Below are 27795 nucleotides of genomic sequence, written 5' to 3' on the forward strand. Positions count from 1 at the left end.
GCGTGTCACAGGTGTATTTCTGGGCCAAAGGCTGCACACGGCTTCCAGCTGGGAAGCCGCCTGCTGTGCTTGGCCTCCCCCAGGGCCTCCCTCGCCTTCCGGGGTCTCTGCCCACCTTGTAGGTGACTCTGTATCTCCTCGTCTTGTTTCCTGCTGCTTTGATTCTGGCTGAGACTGAACGTCTTCCTGTGTTTGATTACTAATCACATTTTCTCCTCTGAGAATTTTATTTTTCTTTTTTAATTTAAAAATTTTTTTAATGTTTGTTTATTTTTGAGAGAGAGAGAGAGAGAGAGAGAGCGCGCAAGGGAGGGGCAGAGAGAGAAGGAGACCCAGAATCTGAAACAGGCTCCAGGCTCTGAGCTGTCAGCACAGAGCCTGACGCAGGGCTCGAACCCATGAACCATGAGATCACGACCTGAGCCGAAGTCAGAAGTTCAACCAACTGAGCCACCCAGGCGCCCCAACTTTGAGTTATTTTCAAACACAGGAGCTGCACAGGCACACGGACTCACACACACACCTTATCCTCCTTTCCTCTGTCACTCCTCCTGTCTCTCCATGGAGAATAGTTAAGTGTCTGCAGGCTGGCGGTCAGGGCTGGAGTCACAGGCATTGGGGGGAGGCGCTGGCAGTGGTAATAATGACAAAGGCCAGAGCCCCGAGGACCACATAGGAAGAAAGTACGAAAGAGAAGAAGTGAGAAACTGAGGCCCCAGGGCTCCATCATGCAGAGGCCGGGCACAGGGAGCTGGCCTGGGAGGCTGGCCGGAGATGTAGGAGGCAGGCCGGCAGCCTTGGTGTCCCGGGACACTGACAGGGGAAGGTGTGCAGAAGACGGGGTCGCAGGAAGAGGCCCCGCCCAAGAGCGGGCAGGCCTTTGCTTTTTCTTCTACTTGTTCCATGGTTTGCTTGGTAGGTTTCGCATTTAGTGTTTATTTTGAGGGGGGCAGAGAGACAGGGAGAGAGAGGGTGCAAAGCTGTCAGCACAGAGCCAGACACGGGGCTCGATCCCACAAACTGAGATCGTGACCCGAGCTGAAGTCAGACGCTCAGCCGACTGAGCCGCCCAAGTGCCCGGTGGGTTTCGCGTTTAACCGCCTGACCCGTCTGAGGTCCGCGGAGACGCGGCGCGGGGGGTGAGCCCCGACCGCCTCCAGCCTCCAGACGAAGGGGCGCTGGGGCATCTGCCTTTTGGTTTCCGGGTGAATGCGCACAGCTGGAACCTGCAGTTCCAAGTCCCGCTTCTCCCTCCCAGGTGTGCGACGTGGGGCCACTGCTCCCCGCCGGCCTGCGGTGCCCAGGCTCGCTCTCACCACGGCTGCCGGGGCTCTGACACGGGCACATTCGGACCGGCGCACGGTAAGCGCTCAGTAAGTGCGGCAGAGAGCAGCGTGAGCCTCCACGGCAGGCTCGAAGGCACGGCTGGTGGCGCGGGCCGGCATCCGGGGGAGGCGCGGGGCCGGACGGGGTCTCCGGAGGACTCACGACGCCTCCCCCTGCGCCGAGCGGGCCGAAGGCCTGAAGTGCTTCCTCGGCTCCCGAGTGGCTGCCAACAGACGCTTGTCTGTGCATCCCGGCAGCCGTGAGCAGAGTACGCAAAACCAGTGATGCAACCAGCCGCTCCAGCCTGCCGGACCCCGCATCCAGCCATAGGACCCAACAGCCAGCCGCCGGACCCCGCACCCAGCCGCTGGACCCCGCATCCAGCCGCAGGACCCCGCAACCAGCCGCCGAAACCCACATCCAGCCGTAGGACCCAACAACCAGCCGCCGGACCCCCGCAACCAGCCGCCGGACCCCCCAACCGGCCGCAGGACCCCGCAACCAGCCGCCGAAACCCACATCCACCTGCAGGACCCAACAACCAGCCACCGAACCCCGCACCCGGCTGGCTCCTGCCCACGGGGCCCCACCTGCCAGACCCCGAAGTCCTTGCCTCTCCCCAGCCACAGCCGACAGCCCGGGGAAGAAATCTCCTAGACCCCCCTGTGGGCAGCTGTCGTCACGTCTGCAGACCAGCTCCCAGGCCTCCCCTGGGGTACACAGATGTTCCCACAGCTGTCTTACACCTGCACGTACATCATCCCATGTTGCCGTGTGGGTACTCCCCGGTGGCACCGGTAGTGGACGATCTCCCTGAATAGCTTCCCCATGTCTGCTGTCTTAACACGTCCTCCTTTCGGGCACTGGGTTGTTTTTGTTTGTGTGTTTTCCCCAATGTCAGATATATGGCAGTGCCCTGGGTTCTTCAATCCTGCCAAACTCTCCCCCTTTATCTTCCTCGGAGACGTTCTAAGGAAATGATCAAAGCAAAGCCATACTCAGATCAGGCAAGACCGTTCCCCCGGCCCCTTCTGGCTGTGTCCCTCCCCACGTGATGATGAGTCCCCAAAGGAGCCTGCCCACTTCAAGTCCACAGCCCTCCTTCCAGGGACCTGGGACCCTCCCAGGAGTCCCTGCCCCAGCGGCCCCCAGCTCATCTCCAGATGTGCGTTCTGGATCTCTCCTCCTGAGGTCCATTCTCCCAGCAGTAGGCACAGACGTGGACGTGAGGGGTGGCCGAGGCGCCCTGGGTCAGCGGACCGAGTCCGCACGTGGGAGCCGGGCTGCCCACACGCAGCCACACGAGGTCGCTCCCGATGCCAGGTGACCCAGGAGCCGGGACAGGACGGGCCTGGGGGCCAGAGTCTGAGAACTTCACACCCGAGCCTGGCCTTCTAAGTGCTGCGCAAGTCTGTCAGGAGGGAGGGCGGAACACGTCTCATCTGACGGTTGGTAAGCCTGCTTCTGACTCTAAACTACGGAAGCACCTGGCGGGTGAGGCCCCATCTCACTTGGGACCCTGGGCGTCCTGGGGAGTCCTGGCTCGGAGCTCGTCACCGTGTTTGCTGGCTCTGGCTCTTCTGCGCTGCCACGCTGCTCTTCCCGCAAAGCACACTGGGTTACGATCTGCGCGTGTGCTGGGCAGCAGGGGTCCCAGGTGTCTATTGGGCAGGCGTGGAGCGATCCGCCAACACTATTTTACGCTGCGTTTCCCTCAGCACCTGCGAGAATAATAATAAAACCACCCTGCATCGAGCCCTTACTGTATGCCAGGCACTGTGATAAAACACTCTGCATTTTCTCATTTATTCCTCCCTGCGACCTTCCGAAGTAGGCACGTGTAGGGTCCCTGTTCTAGAGGTGAGGACAGTCAGAGGAATAATCAGTGCAGAAAACCTGCCTACACGGTTCCTTCTGCCCCATTCGGACCCTCCCCTCTGCCTCTTGCTCTCCCCCCAGCCCCCACTCCCGACCCCTGAAACCTCCGCGATGCGCCTGCCCTGGACGCGCCGTGTGGAGGGAACCGACGCCGTGTGCCGCCCTGCATCTGTTCTCTGTTGAAGCCCACCCACTCACACCCTGCTTTGGAGACCCCATCTGCGTTCCCAGTGACACCACTTTGCCCCCTGGGCCTTCTGGCTGACCAGGAGACACTGGGCGCGCGGGGGCTCATGGCGGGAAAAGCGCGCCTCCTGTCAGTATTGGGTTAATGGGCTTGCGGACGACACCAAAACAGACAAAAGTGTTTGTCTGTATGGTTTGCAGACGCTGATGTAAAGTCACAAAGCGGGTCAAAGGGGGGCGGGCTACAGCCGCAGCTTCCGGGTCCCTTCGGACCGCGAGCATCAGGCCCAGGACTCCAGGAGCACTTCCCAAACACGAGGTTACACATCACGCTTCTGTGCAGCCCTCCTGGCGCCCCTCAGACACCCTCAGGGTCCTGCTGTGCGCGCACCGGTGTTCTGGTACCTTCCACACTCACCAGCCCGTCTCTTTCCTGGTCCTTCGGCCCCCAGACACTTTAACCTCTCTGCACAGCGGGGCCGTGGCCTGTGACCCGCACCAGGCGCATGCGGTCAGCTCCCATGGGGCAGGTGGAGGCTGCTCAGAGAACTTCCCCTGAGTAACAGCTGAGGGAGCGACACTGCGGCTCCGTGGCTCGGAGCCACGCCGTCTGGCCACGTGCGGCCACTTAAGATTCACCAACAGGCCACGCAGTCAAAAACTCAGGGCCTGTGTCACGCTGGCCGCCTCGCAGGTGCTCGACGGCCACCACACCGGACAGCATACATCACAGGACATTTCCATCGCCCCAGAGAGTGCCCTCAGACAGCTCTGATGCCAACTCCTCCCTTTACGGCTCGCGGCCGTGCTGTTAGGTGACTCCATGCCTCTCCCAGACAATCGGCCTCTCGCCGTTCCCGTTACTCCGTTCTCGCGATTTATGAAGGGAAAGTCCCGCGTCTCGCGCGATAAATCGTCTTTATCCACGCAGGGCTGGGAAGGGGCCAAAAGCGGACGGTCAGCGAGCAGCGCGTGAGAACCACAAACGCCTGCCCGGAGGACGGGTGCTCCCGGAGCAAACGCGTTTCCTGCCGATTCCGGAACGCTCTTTGTGGGACCGCGTTTGCTCGACCTTTGCGAGTGCGCTGCGTTTCTGTCCCTGGGGCTTGAGGCTGAGCTCCGCTCCGCGGTCAGAGAGACTGAGAGATCTCTCCGCCTCCACCCCCTGAGCCGGGGAGGGCTGTGCTCTGATGCTGCCCGACTCCCCCGCTTCCACTTTGGAAACGACAAGCCGCGGTTGTGTGTGTGCCCGGGCCGCCCTTGGGGCAAATGACTGACTCTCAGGAAACATTCCAGGCGGCCCATGGCCTTCCGGACGGCAGCTTCTGCGAATGGAAGATTTCACGTGGAGAAAGATCTCGCAACTCCGCTCGAGAGCAGATACCGCGGAAGCCAAGGAGGGCCACAGTCTCAGGCTGGACAAGTAAAGAGGAACGGCCACCTCCTGAGAGCATCTCGCTCTGCTTAGGCATCGGGAAGAGCACACAGTAGGCGTGGGGGGGGGGGGCACGCTGGGCGGGCCCTGGGGGGGGCTCCCGTCCTGAGGAAGGGGGCAAAGACGGTGAGGAACCATCGTCTTGGCTGCAGCCACCACCTCCGAGGAGGCGTCTCCGGACAGAGAAATGAGGACCCAAGACATCCCACCAAGCTGAGACGACCAGGAGGATCTCACCCCATCAAGATGGGACGAGGCAGCAAAAGCGTTGTCAGAGTGAGCACGTAAGAGTTTCTGACCTCCACGAGCTCACTACAAGGCGACCAGCACGACCAGAATATTAAAAGCAAGACTGTCAATGCTCACCAGCGACGAGGGGTGAGTAGGAGTGGCTGACAGGGCCCTCTGTGCCTGGGCTCGTCAGCTGCACCCGCACAACACTGGACCCCAGGGCCGCCCTCCGGGGACCACCGGGAGACGGGGTCGGAGGACCGGGAGACGGGCGCCGGGCGTGTTGGGTCCGGAGAAGGAGTTTCAGGAGTACCGATGCATCTCTGCCAGTCTTTTAGGGTCCCTTCTAGAGGAGAGAGTAGATAAGCAGTTCTATTTACACGGCTAATTGTTTGAAGGGTGCTGAGCAGACAAAAGACACACTCCCACTCTTCTCAGCGCCCAGTGTGCCATACCGGGGGCAGGGGGTGCGGGGGGGGGGGCACTGCTTATTAAATATCAGGCTCAGGGGCGCGCAGCTTATAAGTGGCAGAGCTGGGACTCAAACCTGCACCCGCCTGATGCCCGAGTCCCCTTCCTCCGGGAAGTCCCCCTGACTATGCCAGGAGCCCCCTGACGTCTGACCTTTCCTGTCAGGCCGCTCCCCGTGAACTCTTCTCCTCACACCCCAAAGAACCCACACGGTTTCGACTTTCGTCTGCGCCCACCACACTAGCTGACCCCTGCCCAGCCCCCACGGCCACCTCTTCGCCCCCGCGTGCCGCTGGGCTGCCTGTTCTGGCTCACGTTCCTGAGAACGACTGAGCGGATCAACCGGCCTGGCCCGAACACCCACCAGCCTCAGGGTGGGCTGGGGGCACCCGGAAAACACCAATGTGAACCGAGAAGTACCCGGAAGTCATCATCGGATCGTTCGACAGCGTGCGCCACACTCGGGGGCCGGCACTCCGTCCCCGACTTCCTGGGAAAAACAGGTAAAGACCCCAACGAACGGCTTCGGGTGTGGTGGGTGCCGCGGTGGAAGCAGGGGTGGGGGGCAGCGGGGTCTGCGGGCACGTCAAGGACGGCGTCCGGAGGAACACGAGGGGCAGGCCACGTGGGGCAGACTCCCTTGGGACACGGAGCGTGCGGAACCCCGGGCACGGAGCCTGCGGTCCTCAGACGGGTCGACACGCGGGGCTGGCTGCTGCTGGTGGTGACGGCAAAGGTCAAACTGTTGGCCAACAAGGGGCGTGGGGAAGGAGAGGAGACGGACATTCAGCGTGGGGCTCGCGCTCGGGCTTGCTACTCATTACGCTTGCTCGTTGGAACAAGGGCACAGACGCTGTGGGGAGGGAACTGCGACGGTGCCTGTCGACCGGCCGTGGCCGGGACACCCTCTGATCCGGTGACCCTCCTCCAGGACCGTGTCCTACGAAGTGCCGGTCGCTCACCTCACTGCTCGTGCCCTCGTTAATTTGTCTCTAACAGCAGAACACCGGAGACCATCTAATGCCTTCTGATAAGGGGTGACTCGACAAATTACCAACGATCCACACAATGGACCAGGACAGAGCGGGTAAGAAAGGAATGAATTAAATATACATGTATCAACGCGGAAAGATAACCACGATAGACTGAGGTTTCTTCAGTTGTAGGTTAGGATACATACAAGATCATCTCACTGTGTCCGTGTGTGCGTGTGTGTGTGTGTGTGTGTGTGTGTGTGTGTGTGTGTTTGCCCAGGGAAAGGTCTGGAAGTGTAGGTCTGACTCCACATAAGGGTTCACTCTGCACCGGGAAGGGGAGTAGAGGAGAAACAGGAGATTTTCACTGTTTACTGCACTAACTTCTGGATTGCTTAAAAGGTTTGCATCACACATGAAAACCTCTGTAATTTAAACATTTTTGAATGATGGGGCGCCTGGGTGGCTCAGTCGGTTGAGTGTCCGTCGGCCCAGGTCATGATCTCACAGTTCAGTTTGTGAGTTCGAGCCCCGTGTCAGGCTGTGTGCTGACAGCTCGGAGCCTGGAGCCTGCTTCCGATTCTGTGTCTCCCTCTCTCTCTCTGCCCTTCTTCCACTCGTGCTCTGTCTTTCTCTCTCTCTCTCTCAAAAATAAACATTAAAAATCTGTTTTAATTTTAAGGGGCTCCTGGGTCGCTCAGTCGGTTGAGTGTCCGTCGGCCCAGGTCATGATCTCGCAGTTCAGTTTGTGAGTTCGAGCCCCGTGTCAGGCTCTGTGCTGACAGCTCGGAGCCTGGAGCCTGCTTCCGATTCTGTGTCTCCTTCTCTCTCTGCCCCTCCCCCACTTGTGTGCGCGCGCTCTCTCTCTCTCTCTCAAAAATAAATAAACATTAAAATTTTTTTTTAATTTGTCTTAATTTTTGAAAGAAACGATTACCAAGAAGACATTGGCCTATAATTAGATGAAGTAAAATCTAATTAAATACCTGCTCCACTCCTTCTCCACAGGGCCCCCAACCAAAGGGACACATGTGCAGGCAGGAACCACAGCAGGTGAGGCCACGCTCTGGTACCTCCCGCTGCTGGCCTGCAGTGAGTGGTGAGTGGGCCAAAGTCTGAAGTTTTAGGCCCCAAGATCCCCACCCTGAGAGATCTGATTGTCTTACTTAGGAACCGCGTCTGATCCCTTTCCCGGCCCGGGTCCATGTCACCAACTGTGTTCAAGCACACACACCCATCCACGTGCACACACGTGTGCATGCACACGCACACGTCCCACGTGCTGAGCAGGAGTCTCCCTGTGTCTCTGGCCCGTATCATTCTTGGGGCCCTGCTTCCCCCTTCTGACGCCGCACACGGACCCCTATCGGCATCGGCGTCTAGAACCCCAGCATTACTGAAACGTGCAGAGGACACGGGCGCTCGCGCTATGCCAAGCACACGCCTCGTGACCCGCCCGGCACGGGTCACTACCTGTCTCCACCCCGTAAGAAGTGCCCAGGCATCTCCCGACAACACCGCATCTTCGGCTTCCTCCCGCAAGCACACGGGCCTCCTTAGCGTGGGCCTGGGACTCCTTCGGCCCCGCCTGTGTAGGAGGGCCCTGTGTGCACGGGTCTCCTTACTGGAGCCCTCGGGGCTAAATGGGAGGGGTCAGTGGAAGCACACTTGGGACCAATTAGGAAATGTCCACGTTAGTCTTCGTGTCTCTGCTTCATTCACTCTTAACTCTCCTGTGTCAACGCCTCCTGTCCGCGTCATGGCCTCTTTCTAGATCTGTCTCTGCCCTGGAACTGTTTTTAGCGAATAATTCAGCAGGACCCTTCAAAGCACACAAAGAAGAAAGGTCTGAAAACCACCAGTGACTTAAGTCACCTATCTCGTTAGAACTTCGATCTAGTTCCAAAGTCAGCCCGGCTGACGGGAGCTCGAAGCCTCGCTGAGTATTTGTTCACGACACTGACCCCGCCCTCCCCGTGCACGGGCTCTCAGAAGCTTGGGCTGCAGCTCTCAGAATTCACACCCTTCTAGAGCCACCTCTGCAGCAAACTGGCGGGCCTGAAATGTGGCCAAAGGGGGAAATGACTACAAAGGCTTCTGAGCAGCCCAAACGAAACACAGTTCACCCACAGGAGCATTTTCCTCACCCATATTCAGAGGCCAGCCTCTCGGTCCACCTCACCCAGAGCTCCTGTGCTTTTACTCAACGTGCAGCTCTAACACAATCACAGGGAGGGTTTCTACACTCATAGCAGATCAGAAGGAACAAACTAGAAGCGGACGGAGGAATGTGCCGACGGCACAGGCTGGAAAGTGGCACCCAACATGCCGGAAAGTTCCGACGGGAAAGATCGTGAACGAGGAGTCAGTGCGGAATCTGGGCCATCACGTTACAAGACAAATAGCCTTGCATCCCTCAAGGTCTTGAGGGCTCATTACAAGACCATGCCATGGGCCCATCCTGTCTTTTACCAAGTCCCTCCTCTACGTCAGGCTCTTTGCGAGCACATTAGTTAGCCATTGCTTTGGCCACTAGTTGCAGGGACCCTAAACAAAAGCGGTTGAACCAAGCCTGGCGGGGCGGGGGGGGGGGCAGGCAGTTTCTTCAACATAACAGGAAACCTGGAGGTAGGGAGTCCAAGACTGGGGTGGCTCTTGATCTCATCGGTAACCTTCTATCTTTCTTGTTCACCATTCTTAGCATGTGGCTTCCAGCCTCAAAGTCACCTCGTGATCACAAGATGGCTGCTGCAATTCCAGTCATCACATCTAAATTCCAGTCAGCAGGGAGGAGGAAAGGGAAGTGCTGGGGACAGGGAGGCATACTTCCCATCTGAATTGCACTCTTTGAAACAGCTCTCATGGAAGGTTTACCTAATCTTGCTCATATCTCACTGACTGTTTCAATGTGCAAGGAGAAGGGGGAAAGGAAGGGTCCCAGGAAAGCCCCCAACAGTGCGGAGGTTCTGGGAGAAAGGAAGAAAACGAGAAAGAGGTGTCAGCAAGACAATCCTGACAGCCGGGCCCCACGGCTGATGTGGGGAGTCAGACACAACTCTGCCTTCAAGGAGCTCAGCCTTCAGGGAGAATCATTTCCTTCCAAAATGGTTAAAATAATAATTATGTCCTGAGACACAGACTTTCATCTCGATGAGCAGACTCCGTAATTTAGGGCAACACTTTCCCAGAAGATTCTAGACTGCGGAGAATTTTGCTGAGTTTGTTTGTTGGTTTGCATTCCATAAGAATTACATTTCTGTCCACGAAGTCCGCTTGGGCCCTGCTCCCATCCACCAGCATTTATATGCCTCACAGGTCCGTGGCAAGACACGAGAGAGGTTACCGCTCACAGCAAATGCCCACGGAGTGTCTCGGGCAGGAGGCGCAGGAGGCCTTGTCCCGGCTGTCCTCGCCCGTCGCCCTCAGGCCTGTCCCAGTAGAATCCAGGCTGCGGGTACCACGGCCGTGGCTCTTCCTCCGTGGCACCTGTGTTAAGGGAGGAATCTGCCCCAAGACAGGAGATCACGCATTACGTGGCTGCAACTGCACACACGGGAGGGGACGCACTTTTCTATCCTGTTCTGAGCAAATCTGACGTTTTCTTCGCTCAAGGGAATGTGGTAAAGCCCGATGGTTTTCTGCCTCAGGGGAGCGGGTGGATTTTCAGCTGGTTTCTTCTATCTGTATGCCGGCCAGCGATGGGGATTTACCCCGAGTCCGCCAGGCAAGGAGGAGAGCCGCTCAGACTCCTCCCCGAGCCCGACCCGCGGGGCCAGCGGGCACCCACTCTGGCACCTTTCACCTCTGCTGCTCGTGGGCCCTGCCTGCCTGTGCTCACGCTGCTGTGTAGGGCCAGCCTGCAGGCTCGGTGACGGGTGGGAGGGTCAGGGCGCGGGTGGCCCCGAGAGGGGGTGGAGCACCCCACACGGCCTCAGGGAGCACGAGCAGGGTCCAACCAGAGGCCCAGCCACCGCGTGCCCGGCCCTGTGGTCACCCACCCAGCCGAGAACATCCCTTCTGCCGGCGTTAACCAGGCACGAGGACCTGTCCATTCAAGTCCCTGCCCTCACGGAGGGGAGAAGTACAAAGTCCAAGGGGGGTGGAGGGGGAGCTCCAGGAGAAGCCCCTAGTAGGGGTGATGGGAACAGAGGTTTTTCTGGAAGAGCGTCGCCAGAGCAGAGCTCCAGGGGAGGGTCAGGGTAGGCGGAGCAGGGAGCGAGGCTGGCGGGGGCCCCCTGAGCCCCCCCTGAGCCCCTGAGCGAGGCTGGTGGGGGCCCCCTGAGCCCCCCCCAGCCCCTGAGCGAGGCTGGCGGGGGCAGGTGCGAGGTGAGGCTGGGGAAGGCGGCAGCCAGGGCGACGGGGCTGCCCTGCAAGGGGGTGGGCCACAGACGGGGACGGGCAGGGGTCTACGTGGCCGGGTGGAGGGTGGCTTGGCAAGGGCACAGTGGGCACTGGCCCCGTGGCGGGGACACAGGCTGCCGGAGATACGAACTCCCGCTGGGGAGGCTGGGACAGGAGGACAGCCCGCTTCTGGGACTGGGTGGGCTCATCCCAGTCTCGTCCCGCTGGGAGGAGGGCAAGTTCAGAGTCTGACCGCGGGTGAGGTCCGGAGGATGAGCCACGGAGCCTCCCCCGACCAGCTCTGGGGCACGAGGGCCCGGCGGCGCCGACGGCAGGTACTGCCTCTCCTGCTGCGCCCACAGGCCTGCCCCGGGGACAGTACGTGGGAGCAGGACATACCTCCAGAGGGGACATTTTGACGGAGGCCTGTCACCACTGGTAGCGGGGACACATCATGTGCACACACGTGTGTTTTCAGAGCAGCCTGACGGGCACGGGGCAGGGGCAGTCGGCTCCCTGTGACCCGCAGGGCATCGGGGGGTCACACGTGGCCAGTGGCTTTGCTCCCGCCGAGCCGGCCAGTTAGGGGCAGACACGGAACCGCGCTCTAGGTCTTCTGGTTCCTGCGCCGGGACCCGTGGTTACAGGGGGGCAGGTGAAGGCTCTGACCCCAGCCCCACGGCTCACTGACCTCCCTGAGCCCCTGCTCGGTGGTCTGTGGACGGAGGAGCACAATGTCACCTGCTCGCGGGGACATGGGGACGCGGGGACGAGGCTCCAGTAGGGTCACACAAACCTGCGGCGTACTTGACACGGTGCCCGGCACGCGGAGCCACACCGCAACCGTGGGCACTTGGTAGGGCGACCGCGGGCCCATCCCGTGGCGAGTGTGAGCGCGGGATGTGGGGCCCGGAAGTCAGGGAGCTGGTCCGCGGAACGTGGACTTCCACGGGGTGGTTTTCTTCGCCCCAGCATCCAAAGACCCAAGTTCATCCTCCCTCCCGAGCTCAACGCGAGCGAGGGTCTGGCCCCCAACTGGGGCCGCGGAAGCGTTTAACGCCCCCCCCCCCCCGGCCCCGGGAGTCAGACCCCGGGGAGTCAGGCCCGGGAGCGGGGCCCACGCTGCCCTCTGCAGAGCCAGCGCTAAGGCGAGCGGAAGATCTGACTCAGCTCAGCCTCCCCATCCGTGTCCTCGGTCACATGTTTGTGGTCGGGACCACAGGCCCCAGTGACAATGACGTTTAGCCGTGAGCAACACAGCAGACAACCCCTCCGTGCCCTTTCTGGTGGGGTCCCGTAGGATTTCTTGAAATCCTGTTCGTGTGGTTGTCGTGCAGTTCAAACGCGGACTTCTCTTTGAAAAACAAACAAACAAAAAAACCTGCCACAATTCAAAGTGAACTGTTTCTATAAAAAGGAAAAAAAAATAGTACTTTTTCAAAAAACCATAGCCCAAACTGGAACATTTAAATATGAGGCCGATATATAAATATGCACGCCCTCTCATAAAAATAGAGCAGTTGAGGCTTGTGTCTTTTCCCATTGCTGAATGTCACTGAAACCCCCCCTGCCCAAAGCCATCCTGTGGTGAGTAACCTCGACTCGACACGGGTCACACCTCCCCCTGGCCGCAGCGGACAATTTTCCATGGGGGGGGGGGGAGCGGAGCTCAGAGCTGCCCGAGGAGCTCAGGGGCCACGGCTGGCTGCTGGGGACTTACCCCCAAGGGCGTGTTTCTGTTACCTGGTGGGGAGAGGCACTGCCGACAGCCCAAGCCGAGCCGGAGGCCGGGCGGTGTCTTGGCGGGGACGGGCCGAGGGGCCACGGCCGCGTTCCCTCGGGGGGGCAGCGTAGTGCGGGGGGCTGCTCCAGGTGGGGGCTAAGGAGGCACCCCCCTTCCCCCCCCACTTGCAAGGAAGCGGCCGCACCCTGCAGGGGAAGTTTCGGACTCCGGTCCTCTGCCGACTCCACCTGTCCAAGTCCCTGTGCAGTGACGAGGAGGAGTGAATGACTCGTGCTCTGAGCCACCGGGCGGCCACGGGAGAGGGCTGGACCTGCTCTGGGCCCCGGGCAGCTGAGGCACGTTTCGCTGTGAAAACAGAGAGCTGAGAACAGGGCCAGGGATGAAAAAAAGCGAACAGAGCAGCTCGCCCCACGAGGAAAGTGAGGAAACACGCAGGGCGCGGACGCGGGATTGTCAAAGGGCCGGGAGACCGACCGAGAGGGTCCCCGTAGCCAGAGCGCCAACAACCTGAGCAACAAAGTCAGTGAAGCAGTATCGGATTAGACGCCGGGCGTAAAATAAATACCGCTGAGTCCATCCTGCTATGAATAAGTGCTGGGATAAAGCAATACATGAGAGAAGAGACAACTGTCCCATGCGGAAGGACTGTAAACGCTTCGTGTGCCTTCCCTGCCCTCAGGCAGGTGGACAGGACCCTCGGCCCCAGGCCCCTGATGGCGGCTGCGTGCTCCCCCCTCAAACACCACGGCGGGCGGAGGGGCAGGAAGGAGCGACCTCCCAGGGCAGCCTGACAGCTCTCCTCGGCCAGGTGGCCCGGCCAGGGTTGGCAGCCCGTGTGCCACTGACACCGATAGCATCTGAAGACAGTGCGATGGTGCCCGTGACCTTCCTCGCAGAGCCCGGAGCCCTGGTCTGATGGTGCATAATGCGTCCGGTAGATTCCGACAGAGGGCCATACGCTGCAAAAGAGCGGACCCGCCAAGCTCCCCAAAAACAAGGAGAGTCCGGGGAACTGTCACCACCAGGAGGAGCCTGAGGAGACCCGAGGACTAAGGACTGTAATGTGGTGTCCTGGATGGGGTTCTGGAGCAGAGAAGAGACGCTAGGGGAAATCCTGCCCGTAAACTTGGACTTTAGTCAACAATAACGTGCCAGAATTGTTCCACTAATTCTAACACATGTACCGCGACAGTGAGGCAAGCCGGTGATGATCAGAAGGGACAGTCTGTGGGGCAGCAGGGGAGTGCCCGGGAGCTCTCCGTTCTGTTCACTCACTTCTGTAAATATAAAACCATTCCGTTAAAAAAAAATACGGTCCATTAATTTAACAAGGAAGGTGGAGGAGGAGGACAAAAGAACATTCTTGGGGCGCCTGGGGGCTCAGTCAGTTAAGTGTCTGACTTCGGCTCGGGTCATGATCTCACAGTTCGTGGGTTCGAGCCCCGCGTCGGGCTCTGTGCTGACAGCTCAGAGCCTGGAGCGTGTTTCGGATTCTGTGTCTCCCTCTCTCTCTGACCCTCCCCAGCTCACGATATGTCTCTCTCTCTCTCTCTCTTAAAAATAAACATTTGAAAAAACAAAAACAAAGAAGAGAGAATCCTTAGTGCCTCCATGAAGGGTTGACCTGAGGGAGGGCACGGTCAGCACACAGGGTGGGGGGGACCCCGCTGGGGGCAATGAGGCACCCTCATGCTCCGAGGCTTGAGGGGAAGTGAGCAAACTCCCGGGGGAGTCCAGGAAAGGAGCCCACGCAGCGACCCACGTGCACACCGTGTCGGTGCCCCTCGTGTACAACGTCAACCTGCGAGATGGGGAGTTCCTGGCTCGTTAAACTTGACTCTGTAAAGGAAGACGATTTCTTTGCCTTTTACAACCACAGTAGCCTTCTGAGGAGGAGGCAGCCGGTCCCGTCAAGACCCTCTGTTCTCCAGCCACTTCTACGGCTGCAGATACGCAGGAGCGGAGTCGAGAAGGGGTGGCTGGGAGAGAGAGGGAAGAGAATCAGCAAAGTGGCTGAGGCTGAGGGCTGCGTGGGCGGAGGGGCCGAAGGGCCGGGGACAGCCCTCCTGGCAGGGTGGCCAACGGGAACGTCACAGGGGAGGCTGTAAGTTGTCCGCGTGTGGCCCCCTGCAGGAACCGCTGGGTGGCCCACAGCTCCCCGAAGAAGCTCTGCTAATACGTGATGGCCCGGGACGTCCTGGGCCGCGCCACTGGCAGACAAACCAGGCTACGTGTGTGCCTGGGGATCACTCCGGTGGGGATATGGGAGCACCTACGGGGCACAGAGCGGGAGACGGAGCTTCGGTCGGCGTGGGCAGCAGGCTGTGGGGAGGGAGGCCTCCTCGGGGTCTCGGGCACCTGGGGAGCATGGAGACTTCCACATGTCCTTCCTGGAGGGTCTGCGTGGAACAGGCGTGGGAGCCTGCATGTCCTAGGGGATGCCAGGGGCCAGGAGAGGCTCGCAGAGGTGACCCGGTCCCTGCGACCAGCGGGGACCAGGTGCACCAGGTCCGAGGAAGCGCGCCCAGGGCTCCCCCCTCCCCCCAGGGAAGACAGGTGCCCGGAGCTCGCGGACACTCGAGTTCTCGACGCAGGGGCTGCGCGGCCCAGGCCCTCAGCACAGCTGGTTCCTCCCACAGGACAGCCGGCCCGGAAGAGCACGCCATACCACGGGGCCACGCTGTGCCCTCCATCCGGGGGTGCGTGGGCCCTGCTGCGGACAGTCGTGTCTCCTGGGTGACCACGAGCACAGCAGCCGCTCATGAGCACCCTCGGAAAACAGTTGTTTGTCTCCTTCCCGGCGGGTACTCGGGCCTGGAAATCAGTGCGCAGGTCCGCAGAGCATGTGCGTGCTGGCGGGCTGGGAGTGGCACGCAGGGGAGGCAGCCACAGCCCTACGTGCGGTCTCCGCCCCGCCCGCACCTCCCTGCCTGGCTCAGAACGGCCCGCACAGGCCAGGCTTTCACGGAGAGCTGGCAGGGTTGGGAGACGCAGGGCCCCACATCCACCGATGCTCCCGCGGAGGGAGACTCATCTGGCGGTGGGGTGAAGGCCGGAAGGGGGGCTTTGGGGAGGAGGGGGTCGTGGAGCCTCCCGGCTGGGCTCCAGGGGCTGGAGGCAGGACAAGGAGGCTGAGGAGGCTCAGGGCCACCCGGGTGGGGAGGGAAGGAAAGAGGGCAGGGCTTAGGGGAGAGGGTCCCCGGGGGGCTGAGAAAGGGGGCATCTGGGGCGCTCGGAGCCAAGGACAAATCCAGGTGTGGTCTCGCCAGCCCCGGACACGCCCCATGGGCCAGTATCTGGGTCGCCCTGACGCTCAGGCCCCGTCTCCTCTCCAGTGGGACACTCTCCGGCTCCCTCTCATGGCTGCACGGGACGCCTGGCCGGGACCTGGTTCTGGGAGCCACACGGCTGTCAGCAGTCAGGCCCACTGAAGTCTCTCCTGAACCCTAATTCTGTCATCCCATATCTCACCTGGCCCTCAGGGAAACCGAACCGACAGTCAAAGCGAACCCTACAATAACCCTTCAAGAAGTGCCCCAACTTCCAACTCCCAAGCAAGGAGGGGCCGTGGGCTCCCACATTGGCTGCTGGTGAGCACTGGCCCCCTGTCCCCTGCTCCTCGCGGTTCTCAGCAAGGCCACTTACAGCCCCTGTCCAGACCGTCACCTGCACGCACAGCGGCCGTCCCAGCCCCCCACCCGGAGGGTCCACCAACCTGCACGCACAGTGCCCCTCCCAGCCCCCAACCCAGAGAGTCCCCACCAGCCCAATAACTCCACCTCATTACTCTTCCCAGGCCCAGGGTTCAGGCCACTTCCCTGCCTTCCCCATCCTGAAAACACAAAACCCTAACGGATCATCAGAAATTGACGGCTAGGGTTTTGCCGGCCACCGTCACCGCCCCCCAAAACCCAACCACTCACATTTGGATTTGCGTTAGCAATGAGGAAAGCTCAGGCAGGAGGGATACAATTGCTAGTCTCTGGCCACGATATATTCTAAATAATAAGTAACACGTAAGGTGTAACGATGTTAACGTGTATGTAGCACAGGACGCATAATATATGGTGTCTGACAGGTAACATACAGTATGTTATGTTTCTCAACAAACGGTCATGGCTATTAGTATTATTGCTATTACTTTAATTCAAATTATCAAACACATTATACCACCTGTCTTCGCAATCAGCTGTCCTAGAACAAGAGGAATCGCACCTTGCCGTCCGGTCTACTAATGGGTGCTGCTGGGAAAGACGTTCCGCACGCGGATCAGCGAGTCCCGGCCAACCGAGGCGTGCCTGGTCACTGCCCAGCCCAGCCCTCGCTCCCTCAGTGGGAGGGATGTTCGGGCACTGAAGCCACAGCCCACAGGCCCGGTCCCGCTGGACGTCCCGGTCTCACGCCCCCACATGCCCCTGAAGCTCCATGGGTCCTAGAATTCCTCCAACGCTGTGGAGTGTGGGCACTGGGCACCACCAATTTCCTTAGATTTCAAGGGAAAACATCGAGACGTTCTCAGAAGCAAAAAAAAAAAAAAAAAAAAAAAGGGCGGGGAGGGTTAGAGACGACCCCAATCCTGAGGTTAGAAAAAGTACAGAGGAGATGAGAACATAGGGATAAAATTCTGACCGCTGAGTGTCCATCAGTCCCGGCGAGGGGGTGGGGGCACAGAAGTGCCCGTGGAAGCCAGTGCCCACGCTGCCAGGAGCCCCCGCATCCCTTCCCGCACACCGCTCTGAGCCCGGAGCCTCGGGTCTCTCCTCCCCCGGGACCCAGATGTCCACATGGATGGAACAGTGGACACTGCGTGTTAGTGCTGGGAACGGCTAGGGGAAAGTGTCCCTATTTCCCCAAAACCCAGGGAAAGGGAGCCCAGCAGATGGGTACCCCACCCAGCCATCAATCAGCCCTCGTGGAGGCCGGTCCGGCCCGGGGAGGGGCCGCAGGGACCCCGTGGAGCTCCACCACTGACCTTGACTCAGAAAGGAGATGGGGGCCCAGAGCTGAGGGCGGCGGGCACATCTCAGCCCCAGGAGCCTCGACTCGCACGCGCTGTGTGGAGACCACCGACGTCCGTAAACACACTTGAACAGCACGACGTTGAAGGAAGGGCACTCTAGTGCCCAGACGTGTCCTGTGTTACTCCACCAGTCCCCTGACACCACAACTTGGTGGGGGGGGGTTGCTCATTTCTCACCACCACATACAGTGCTGCCCAGAGCCTAGCAAAAACATCTTTGCCCATCTTTACTTCCTTGGGACGGACTCCAAACGGAAACACCGGACAGGCACGCGGATCGCGCTAGATGTCAAAGCCTGCCGGACTGCTACGTTCCTTTCCAGAAAGGGGGCATCTTCCAATCCCACCGGCAACAGGGAATGCCTGCTTCTCCCCACTCTCATCAAATGCGGTTTCTCATTCCAGCATGCTTCCAGGGTCTTGCCAAGGTCAGTAAGGCACATACCCTTTGATACTCTAACCCCACTTTTCAGAAATTACCCGAAGGAAACATTCACACACGGGTGTGCCCGTAGGAACACAGACCCACGACGGAACGTGTGAGTGACAAGCAGAGTGCGCCGTAGGGTCCCTTGAGCTGTTGGCTACGTGGTTCCCCCGCCCCCCGCCCTGTCGGCCTGCGCCCGTCCCTGCCGAGGACAGCCTTAGTCCTCTGACCATTGCCAGTATTACGAGAATCCTAATGTTCTTCCCCACCCTCCAAACAGCAGTGTCTCCCGGGAAGGCACCGGTGTTCCCTGGCCACGTCTGCCTTCCTGGGACAACCACCCTCAGAGCTTTGACTCTCCCTTCCCTGAGCTGGGCAATCAGAGCTGATCCCCAGCAAGTGGATCCTTCTTAAAAGTTTCTTTTTTTTTAGAGAGAGAGAGAGAGAGAGAGAGAGAGAGAGAGCAAGCAGGGGAGGGGCAGAGGGGCAGAGAGAGAATCCCAAGCAGGCTCAACGGTCAGCACAGAGCCCAACATGGGGCTTGAACTCATGACCCTGGGACCATGACCTGAGCCGAAATCAGGAGTCGGACGCTCAACCGACGGAGCCACCCAGGTGCCCCCTTAAAAGCAAGTTCTAACAGCTCACACCATGGCTCTAAGTCAGTAGAGCTTTCGAAGTCACCTCCAGGCAGCAAGGCTCTGGGCTCTCCGGCCCGTTCACCCTCCCCCCCTGGCCCTTCTGCCTCCGTCCCCAAGACCCGCATCTCACGAGGGGGCATCCAGCCTGCAGGGGAACCGCACCTGTGAACAGCCTCTGCCCCCCTCCTCCCCACCCAGACCCTGCCGCCCCCCTCCATCTGGGGAGAGACCTGGAATATTCAGAGAACGTGAGGATCTGAGGGATAGAGGGGAGGCGCCATGAATACAAGTCCATCTCTAGGGGGGCACCTGACCCTCCTTTCCAGAAACGATCTTCGTCCACTCAGCCCAGTTTCACATTCGTTTCCTTATCCTGTCCGATATTCCCACAAGTAGGAACCCATGTAGACGGGTCACAGAAGCGCTACTTACTCCCCGGGGATAAGGTGCCCGAGCATGAAACCCCTAGTTCAACCGGCTTTCTCTGCTGCAAGCCCTCAGCTGCCGTCACATGGACTGAGGGCCGGGGAGGGCGCGTGTGGGATGCCACAGGGACAAGGGCCACCGTGTGTGGTCAGGGAAGCCCAGGCGGTCACGGGGGTTAATGTTAAGCCTCTGGGACCGAGGGCAGGGGCCTCAGAAAGAAAGAAGCACACAGGGAGGGGGTCAAGACCCATTCTGCTTACATCAACACTTGACTTTGTGGGTCACATATGAACCCGGGATGGAAAAGGGGACTCTCCTCGTGTTCCTCTTGTCTTTCTTTCTTCTCGGCCCCCGACCCCACGTCTGTCTTTCCCCAGCTCCACTGAGATATAACTGACACACAACGCCGTGTGAGTTGAAGGGGTGCGATATGAGGACTCAACAATACACGCGTGTTATAAAATCTTTGCCACAAAAGGGGTAGTTAGCACATCCCTCACCTCAAATGATCTCCATTCTGTTGTGGTGGCGAGAACATTTCAAATCTACCCTCTTAGCCACTTTCGAGCGCACAACACAGTCGTGTTCGCCCCCGTCACCATGCTGTTGTGCGTCAGCTCCCCGGAACTTACTCATGTGACACTGGAAGCCGGTACCCTTTGACCCACGTCTTCTTATCTGCCCCCCGCCCCCAGCAGTGACCAATGATGAGTCCACTCCCTGCTTCGGGGAGGTCAGCACCTCTAGCTTCCACACACACATTCAATCCTATGGGATCTGTCCTTCTCTGCCTTATTCCCGGAAACTCAATGCCCTCGAAGTCCATCCACGTCGACAAATGGCAGGATCTCCTCCTTGATGACACACAATAATAGGTAATGTATCTCGCGTTTCTTCGCCCATCCGCTCCTGGGTGCGCATTTAGGGTCCTTCCCTATCTTGTCTCCATAGCTCGGCTACTGAAAACAGAGCTGCGACGGACATGGGGGTGCACATATTCTCTGCAATTGGTGATTTCATTTTCTTCAAGTAAATACCCAGAAGTGTGGCTGCTGGATCATGAGGGCAGTTCTGTTTTTAATTTCTTGAGGCACCTGCATCCTGTGCTCCCGGGCGGCTGCCCCGGTTCGCATTCCCACCCACAGCCAGGAGGCTCCCCTTTCTCCGCGTCCTCGCGTCCTCGCGTCCTCACCGGCACTTGCTGTCTCTTGTTTGGATTCTACCTTCCTAAGGGGTACAGGGTGACACCCCATTGTGGTTTCGATTTGCATTTCTCTGACTGGTGTTGTCGAGCACCTTTTCGGGCTTTTGGTGATCATTTGCATACTCTCTTTGGGGAAAGGTCTGTTCAGATCCTTTGCCCATTTTGAAGTCCGATTTTTATCTTTCCGCGATGGAGCTGTAGGAGTTCCTCATATATTCTGGAAATCAACCTCTGATCAGATAGATGGTTTGCACACACTGTGTCCTGTTTGGTGGGCTGCCCTTTCGTTTCGTTGATGGTTTCCTTTGCTGTGTAGAAACTTTCTAGTCTCACGAAGCAGCACTTACTTGGTTTTGCTTTTGTTTCACGTGCTTTCTGTGCCCTTTCCAAACCATCCTGGCCAAGACCAGGGTCAAGGAGCTTTCTTCCTATGTCTTCTTCTAGGAGTTTTACACTTTCGAGTCCTACATTTAACCCCTTAATCCAGTTCAAGTTAATTTTTTGTGAGTGATATAGGACACCATGTTAACAGAACGAAAGATAAAGATCACACAATCATCTCAGTTGAAGCAGAAACAGCATCTGGCGAGACTGAACGTCCTTTCAGGATAAAAACTCTCAACAAAGTGGGTAGAGAAAGGACGCACCGGAGATCAGAGAGGAAGAAGGAAAATCATCTGTTTGCCGATGACGTGATCTTACGTGAGGAAAATCCTGAAGACTCCACCCGGTAACCGTCAGGACGGATAAATGCGGCGAAGCTACGAGGGCACGACATCCACACACAACAATCAGCTGTGTTTCTACACACCAACAGTGAACTACCCGAAAAAGAAATAAAGAAACCAATGCCCTTTACGATAGCACCAAAAACGATAACATCCTTAGGAACAAATTTAACCAAAAAGTGAGAGATCTCGGGGCCCCTGGGTGCCTCAGTCGGCTGAGCGTCAGACTCTTCGTTTCGGTCCAGGTCGTGATCTCACGGTTTCATGGGTTCAGGCTCTGAGTCGGGCTCTGCGCTGATAGGGTGGAGCCTGCTTGGGATTCTCTCTCTCTCTCTCTCTCTCTCTCTCTCTCTCTCCCTCCCCCCCCCCTCTCTCTGCCCCTCCCTCATTGCGCTGTCTCTGTCTCTATCAAAATAAATAATTAAACTTTAAAAACAAAAGTTAGAGATCTCTACACTGACCTCCGTAAGACAGTGATGAAAAAAACTGACAAAGACACAAATGGAAAGATAGCCAGTCTACACGGGCTGGAAGAGTTAATATTGTTAGAATGTCCACCCTACCTGATGTCACCTATAGACCCGATGCATCTTGATCAAAATTCCAGGGGCGCCTGGGTGGCTCAGTCGGTCGAGCCTCCAACTTCAGCTCAGGTCATGATCTCACAGTTTGTGAGTTCGAGCCCCGCGTCGGGCTCTGTGCTGACGGCTTGCTCAGGGCCTGGAGCCTGCTTGGGATTCTGTCTCCCTCTCTCTCTGCCCCCATCCCGCTCACACTCTGTCTCTGTCTCTCTCAAACATAAATAAACATTAGAAAACATTTTTGTTTTTAAATTCCAATGGCATTTTCCACACAAATAGAACAAACAATCCCAAAACCTCTATGGAACCACAGAAGACCCTGAAGCGTCACAAGCAGTCTTGAGAAGGTACCAAGCATCACACTTCCTGATTTCAAAATATATTACAAAGCTCTGGTAATCGAAATGGTAAGAACCTGGCACAGAAACAGACACCTGGACCAGGGGACAGGATGGGGGCCCGGAAAGAAACTCGTGCCTGAGTGGCCACCTGATGCTTGTCAAGGGAGCCAAGAATATTCGGGGGGAACAGACAGTCTCTTCGATAACTGGCGCTGGGAACCTGGTTATTTGCAGGCAAAAGACCGAGGCTGGACTCCAGTCCGGCTGGGTCTGAGAGAAACTGGGGGGCGGGGAGGGGAGGCAGCCCTCGCCCTCAGGGCGAGTGCGTGGCCAGGGAACTCTCCCGAGATAAGCAGAGGGAGTCCCCAGCCCACGACGAAGTGCTCTTTTCCCAAGTGGGGCGGGAGCGAGGGTTACACCATGCTTTTCATGCCTGGGATAGTTAAACTACAGATTTAAAAAAAAAAAAAAATTAAAAAAGTTTTTTTAATGTTTATATTTGAAGGAGAGAGAGAGAGAGAGAGCGCGCGAGCAGGAGAGGGTCAGAGAGAGAGAGAGAGAGAGAGAGCGAGGAAACACAGAATCCAAAGCAGGCTCCTGTCGGCACAGAGCCCGACGCGGGGCTCGAACCCACAAACTGTGAGATCATGACCTGAGCCCAAATCGGATGCTCAACTGAGCCACCCAGGGGCCCCCAGATTTTTTTCATCATCATCATCACTATAAGCACTTGGTTCTTTCCTCACTGGCACAAAACGGGCTGGAGTCATTTGAATTCAGCTGTAAGAATGCGTTTCTGGAAGGGGAATGGGGAATCTTTTAGAACAGTGACCCCACTTAGTTTCAGAAGAGGAACCCGAGGTGCCGAGTTGAAACAATCTTCCACGGCTGCGCAGCTAATGACACACACAAAGCCTAGACCGCGCCCCGAGCCTGCCCGACCCGAGTCGGAGGTCCTGGCGCAACTGTGGCCTGTCGCGACCTCAGCACCGCCCTGACCACGGGGGTCCCGTGGCCCTGCTGTCACTGTCCTCAGCTGTAGCCTCGGACCAGAAAGGCTGACTGACCCAGAAGCTAAGGCAACTAGGCTTGCGGGGTCCCCCACGGCTCTGCACCGTGGATGTGAAAATTTGTGTTTTCTTGGGGGACCCCTCAAGCATGAGCTGCAGACCCCACTAAGCTCTGTCTGCCTCTGCTGACCAGTAACCACGTGCAGGAGCTGAATCTCAGAAGTTCCAAAAGCATCTCCGACCGACTCTCACGAATCCCCACATGCGACTGTCTTTGGGATGAGGTACCGAGGAGCCTGGGCAAATCCAGACAGGGCTGTGGACACCGAGGGAGCAGCTCAGTGACCCCCGTGCCCGGGAGCAGCCGGTCCGCACACCCACCCTAAATCCCTTCCCTCCAACTGGGGCGGGTAGGGACGGTTTCCCGTCTTCATCCAGGACTGCCCATGGACTCGGAACCCCATCTGCACGACCCGTGCCCCTGAGGACCTTCTCCATCCCGGCCGTGCGCTCACGGGACCAGAAGCTTCAGAGGAGGCAAGCAGGCCACGGACAGAGGGCCAGGGGGCTGGGAGGGACAGAGAGGAAGAGACGAGGGTACGTCTAAAGAGCTGGAGCTCAGAGATCACCGCAGGTTGTGGGCACCAGGACTAAGGGGGTGTGACCGAAGCGTGACCTGAAAAGAAGGCGGGAAAACTGAGTGGTTTGGGGAAATACTCAGGAACAGAGCAGACGAGACGTGGTGGGTACGCTGCAGGGGTGAGGAAGCGAGTGTGGATGGAGGGATCACTTGGGTGGAGGGTGGTAGCCTGCAGCGAGGTGGGAAAGGCCAGAGGAGGACCCAGCTTGGGGTGGGGGTGGGGGTGCCGGGTCAGCTGGGGACACTTTGACCCCGTGGGCCTTCTGGTAGGTACCGGGATGAACTGCCCGCTGGCTGAGGGACCCAGAGCAGTGACGGGCTGCGCACAGCAGCCATGGTAGGAAGCCCCTTCAAGGCCTCCCGAAGAGCTCCCACAAGGGACCCTTGGGAGAAGCGGCCAGAAGGGTCCCGACCCCGGAGACCAGAGTGGAGGGTGACCGGGCCAGCGGAGGGAGATGTCCCCTCCCGTCCCCACCCCCCTCAGGCTGAGGCCAGACCAGCGTAGGGGCAAGAGGATGAGCTCTCAGGGGGACAGGGGACAGACGGTGTAACCTGTGCCAGAGTCCTTTAAAAATTACAGTGACTGTGGAGCTTATAGATGTTTATGAGATGCCATCGAGGACCTGAAGAGAACGCACGCGGCTGCGACTGGGGGGGTTTCTTTCTAAGGCAGTTCCAGCGACGCCCCCAGAGTTGAGACTGCTCGGTGAACCAGCTAAACGCAGTTTTACACGCTTGCTACGGACAATGTTCGAAAACACGTGTCTGCAGAGAGACGGAAATAAACGCCGAGCGCGATCCCACCACCAAGGAAAAAGTATTATTGCCGCTTGTGTGAGTAACGTTGCCGTTGCTAATGTGCCTCTTGTCACCGCTAGTCCTGCCGTCGCTTCAAACTTGCAGAGACGTCCCAACGACGGTACGAGGGGCTCCCCAGGCGCCTCACCCGGATCTACTCTCCCTCTTCTCTGTCTCCCTATGAATGGAGACAGACCCACAGATACTGTTGCTGTTACGTTAAATATATTCCATGTGGGGGCGCCTGGGTGGCGCAGTTGGTTAAGCGTCGACTTCAGCCAGGTCACGATCTCACGGTCCGTGGGTTTGAGCCCCGCGTCGGGCTCTGGGCTGATGGCTCAGAGCCTGGAGCCTGTTTCTGATTCTGTGTCTCCCTCTCTCTCTGCCCCTCCCCCGTTCATGCTCTGTCTCTCTCTGTCCCAAAAATAAATAAACGTTGAAAAAAAAAAATTAAAAAAAAAAAAAATATATTCCGTGTGGTTGCGGATATTAAATGACGATTCTAACAACATACTACTCTAACATAGACAGATATTTATTTTCTGGACCGTTTGCGATTAAGCGGGAGGCCCCTAACCCCCTGAATGTTTCAGGGTCTGTTTCCCAAGAATAAGGTAGTTCTCTTAGGTAACCGTAGTGCCAACATCGACACCAATCTCTCGATATCTAGCCCACAGTCCATATCCAGACGACGTCAATTGTCCTAAAACTGTTCTCCACAGTAACTTGTTTTCCTGACTCAGCAGCCAGGCCAGCGGTCAGTGATTTCATAGGTGTCCCGCAGCTGACAGGGCGGGGGGGGGGGGGGGGTGGGGGGTGTCACCCATCATGATCATGTTAATGGTCATGTTAATGATTCAGGTTATGCATTCTGGGGTACACATGCCCCAGGGGGGATGCGTGTTCCCACTACACCCTTTCCTGATGCACACGAAATGGGCTTATCCCCCCTCGGTTATGTTACCATTCATCACCTGGGAAGGTCAGGCGTGCTTTAGAATTGGGGTTACACCGCATTGCTGTTTTTAAACTGTGTTTTCACTGAACAACCTATTACAGGTGTTTGGAATGCCGTGAATATTCTTACATGGCACCATTTTAATAGCTAACTTAGTTTTCCGTTATATGCACAGTATATTTACTTATTACAATTCCTACTGTTTTGCCAAATTTCAACGTTTTGCCAAATTTTTGCTGACATTAGCAATATGGTGAACATTTTAATAGAAAATTCTTTTTTTTTTTTTTTTTTCAACGTTTATTTATTTTTGGGACAGAGAGAGACAGAGCATGAACGGGGGAGGGGCAGAGAGAGAGGGAGACACAGAATCGGAAACAGGCTCCAGGCTCCGAGCCATCAGCCCAGAGCCTGACGCGGGGCTCAAACTCACGGAGTGCGAGATCGTGACCTGGCTGAAGTCGGACGCTTAGCCGACTGCGCCACCCAGGCGCCCCAGAAAATTCTTTATATACGTTAAAGATTATTTCCTGAGGGTAAATCCCTAGAAGCGGAATTGACAGTCAAGGGCTATACATATTTTTAAGGCTAAAATTGCCACTGAAGGGTCCTTGTCCTCAAAAGCATTTACACTCCCCATTACAGCACAGGAAAGTGTCTTCCTCACCGTCTGTCTCCCTACAGCATCCCCCACACCGGGTTTTGTCATTTTCCAAAATCCTTTCTTGCTTCGGTTTCTGTTTCTTTAGTCAAAAAATTTGAACTTTTCTCCATTTATTTTGGGCCATGTATGCAACTTCTTTTCTTTAGCTTCCTAATCACATCCTTTGCTAGTTTTTCTGCTGAGTTTTCATCTTTTGTTATGATACATAATTCTCGTTATTATTGTACAAACGATTTGTAAATTCGGTTTTGAGTTCTTCCTTGTTTTTTTACCCCCCTTCGTGTATGTTTTTCTAAACTCCCAAACAGCATTTCCAGGGCTTTGTAAATAGAGTGCACTTGTACTCATATTTGCAATTTGTTTGAACACGTCTATAATTGCTCTGTCGGTAATTAATTTGTGGTGTTCCATGTTGCGGTGAAAAGGCACGGTCTGCTGAGAGCACGGGTCAGTGGTGCGGACCGCCGGCGTTGGGGTCAGGCCGACGTGGTGTTCAGCCTGTCTCCGCCGGGTGACTTTGGGTGGGCCCTTGATCTTCCCCTCTGGAAACGAGGAGATGATAACAGGGCTGAGGTGAGGACAGACTGGGACGCTGTGCCCAGCGCCTGCCCCTTGGCGCTCGGGAGGTGCTGGTCTCCGTGGCTGTTTTGTGACTGTGGCCCGGGCTCCTGAGGACCACGTTTGGGCCCGAGCCTCCAGGACGGAAGAACAGGACCCGAAGAGCAGGCGTCTGACCGTGCTTCCACGGGTTCCCTCTTCCACGGTGCACAGACGTCAGTCCCTGGGTGACATTCAACAGCCACCTAAGGTCCCTAGATGTATCCTTGCAGGCCACTGGCCTGGAGCTTAAACCTGGGTCAAGAAGTACTCCCGAAGCACCGAGCGAACGATGAACTTGGACGACGCTGAGCCCCGTGCCCGGCACACAGCACGGGTGAGCATCCCTCCCCTGCTCCCCCGACTCCTCACGGACACAGCAGATGGGGGGAAAGAGGCACGAGCTGGCAAGCTGGTACGTTTGGTTCTGCTCACCACCCGGCTATGGCACCAAGCAAGCTGGGTACCTGGGACTTCTGGTCTGGGGGTCAGCTTGCTCTCAAAGGGCCCCTCCACCTCGGACAGCCTGTAATTCTATCACATGGAATCTGGCATCATTGCTCATCTCTGAAAGCTCACTCTTCAGACATCTGTGCACCCACAGGGACCAAAACACGAGACAGCAGGTGCCCAAAGAAGGAATGCTCAGGGGTGTCGGGAAGGGCTCCCAACCCTCTACCTCTCGTAATCTGACCTGCTTTCCAGGTGCTCCCGCCCAGCCAAGTGCCCCCGGGGGCGCTCCAATCTGTCTGTGGCCCCTGGAAGGCAGGCTTCTTACTCACTTCTGCGGGCTAATTACTTGTCAGACCAACTGCGCAGCTCTTGGTAGGAGGGGCTGAGTTCCTTCCAGCCTCGCGATGGAAAGCAAAAGAAAACAATGCGAGACCTTCCTGGATAACTGCACATTCACCACCACAAACGGTACCATCGCAAGGACAAATATGTAACATTTCAGAACTCGGGAAAATGGCCCAGCAGCGGCCCACACTAAGAACGGGAGTAATTTGGTCCTGCGGTCCAGCAGGGGAAAGAAACCCCAAGTTTCTAATTACCTAGCCACAATCCTGTATTTTGATGTAGAAGAGAGGCAACTGAGAAGCTCTCTTCTGGTCACAGACACGCTAAAGAGTCAAGAGACGAGCCTTCTGCCCACACCACGGCTGGACACCGGCCC

The 27795-nt window shown here is 57.5% G+C and overlaps 1 long non-coding RNA gene across 1 annotated transcript in view; it reads right to left on the minus strand.

Annotated features, from left to right (window-relative positions):
- LOC109500465 overlaps positions 1 to 27795 on the minus strand; it is a 31425-nt gene that overhangs the window by 1402 nt on the left and 2228 nt on the right. The window contains exon 3 of the long non-coding RNA XR_006598783.1: positions 524 to 3047. This is a non-coding gene — a long non-coding RNA (uncharacterized LOC109500465). The remainder of the gene's footprint in view (positions 1 to 523; positions 3048 to 27795) is intronic.

Source organism: Felis catus, chromosome B3 (assembly GCF_018350175.1).
Source record: "Felis catus isolate Fca126 chromosome B3, F.catus_Fca126_mat1.0, whole genome shotgun sequence".
Classification (NCBI taxonomy): domain Eukaryota; kingdom Metazoa; phylum Chordata; class Mammalia; order Carnivora; family Felidae; genus Felis; species Felis catus.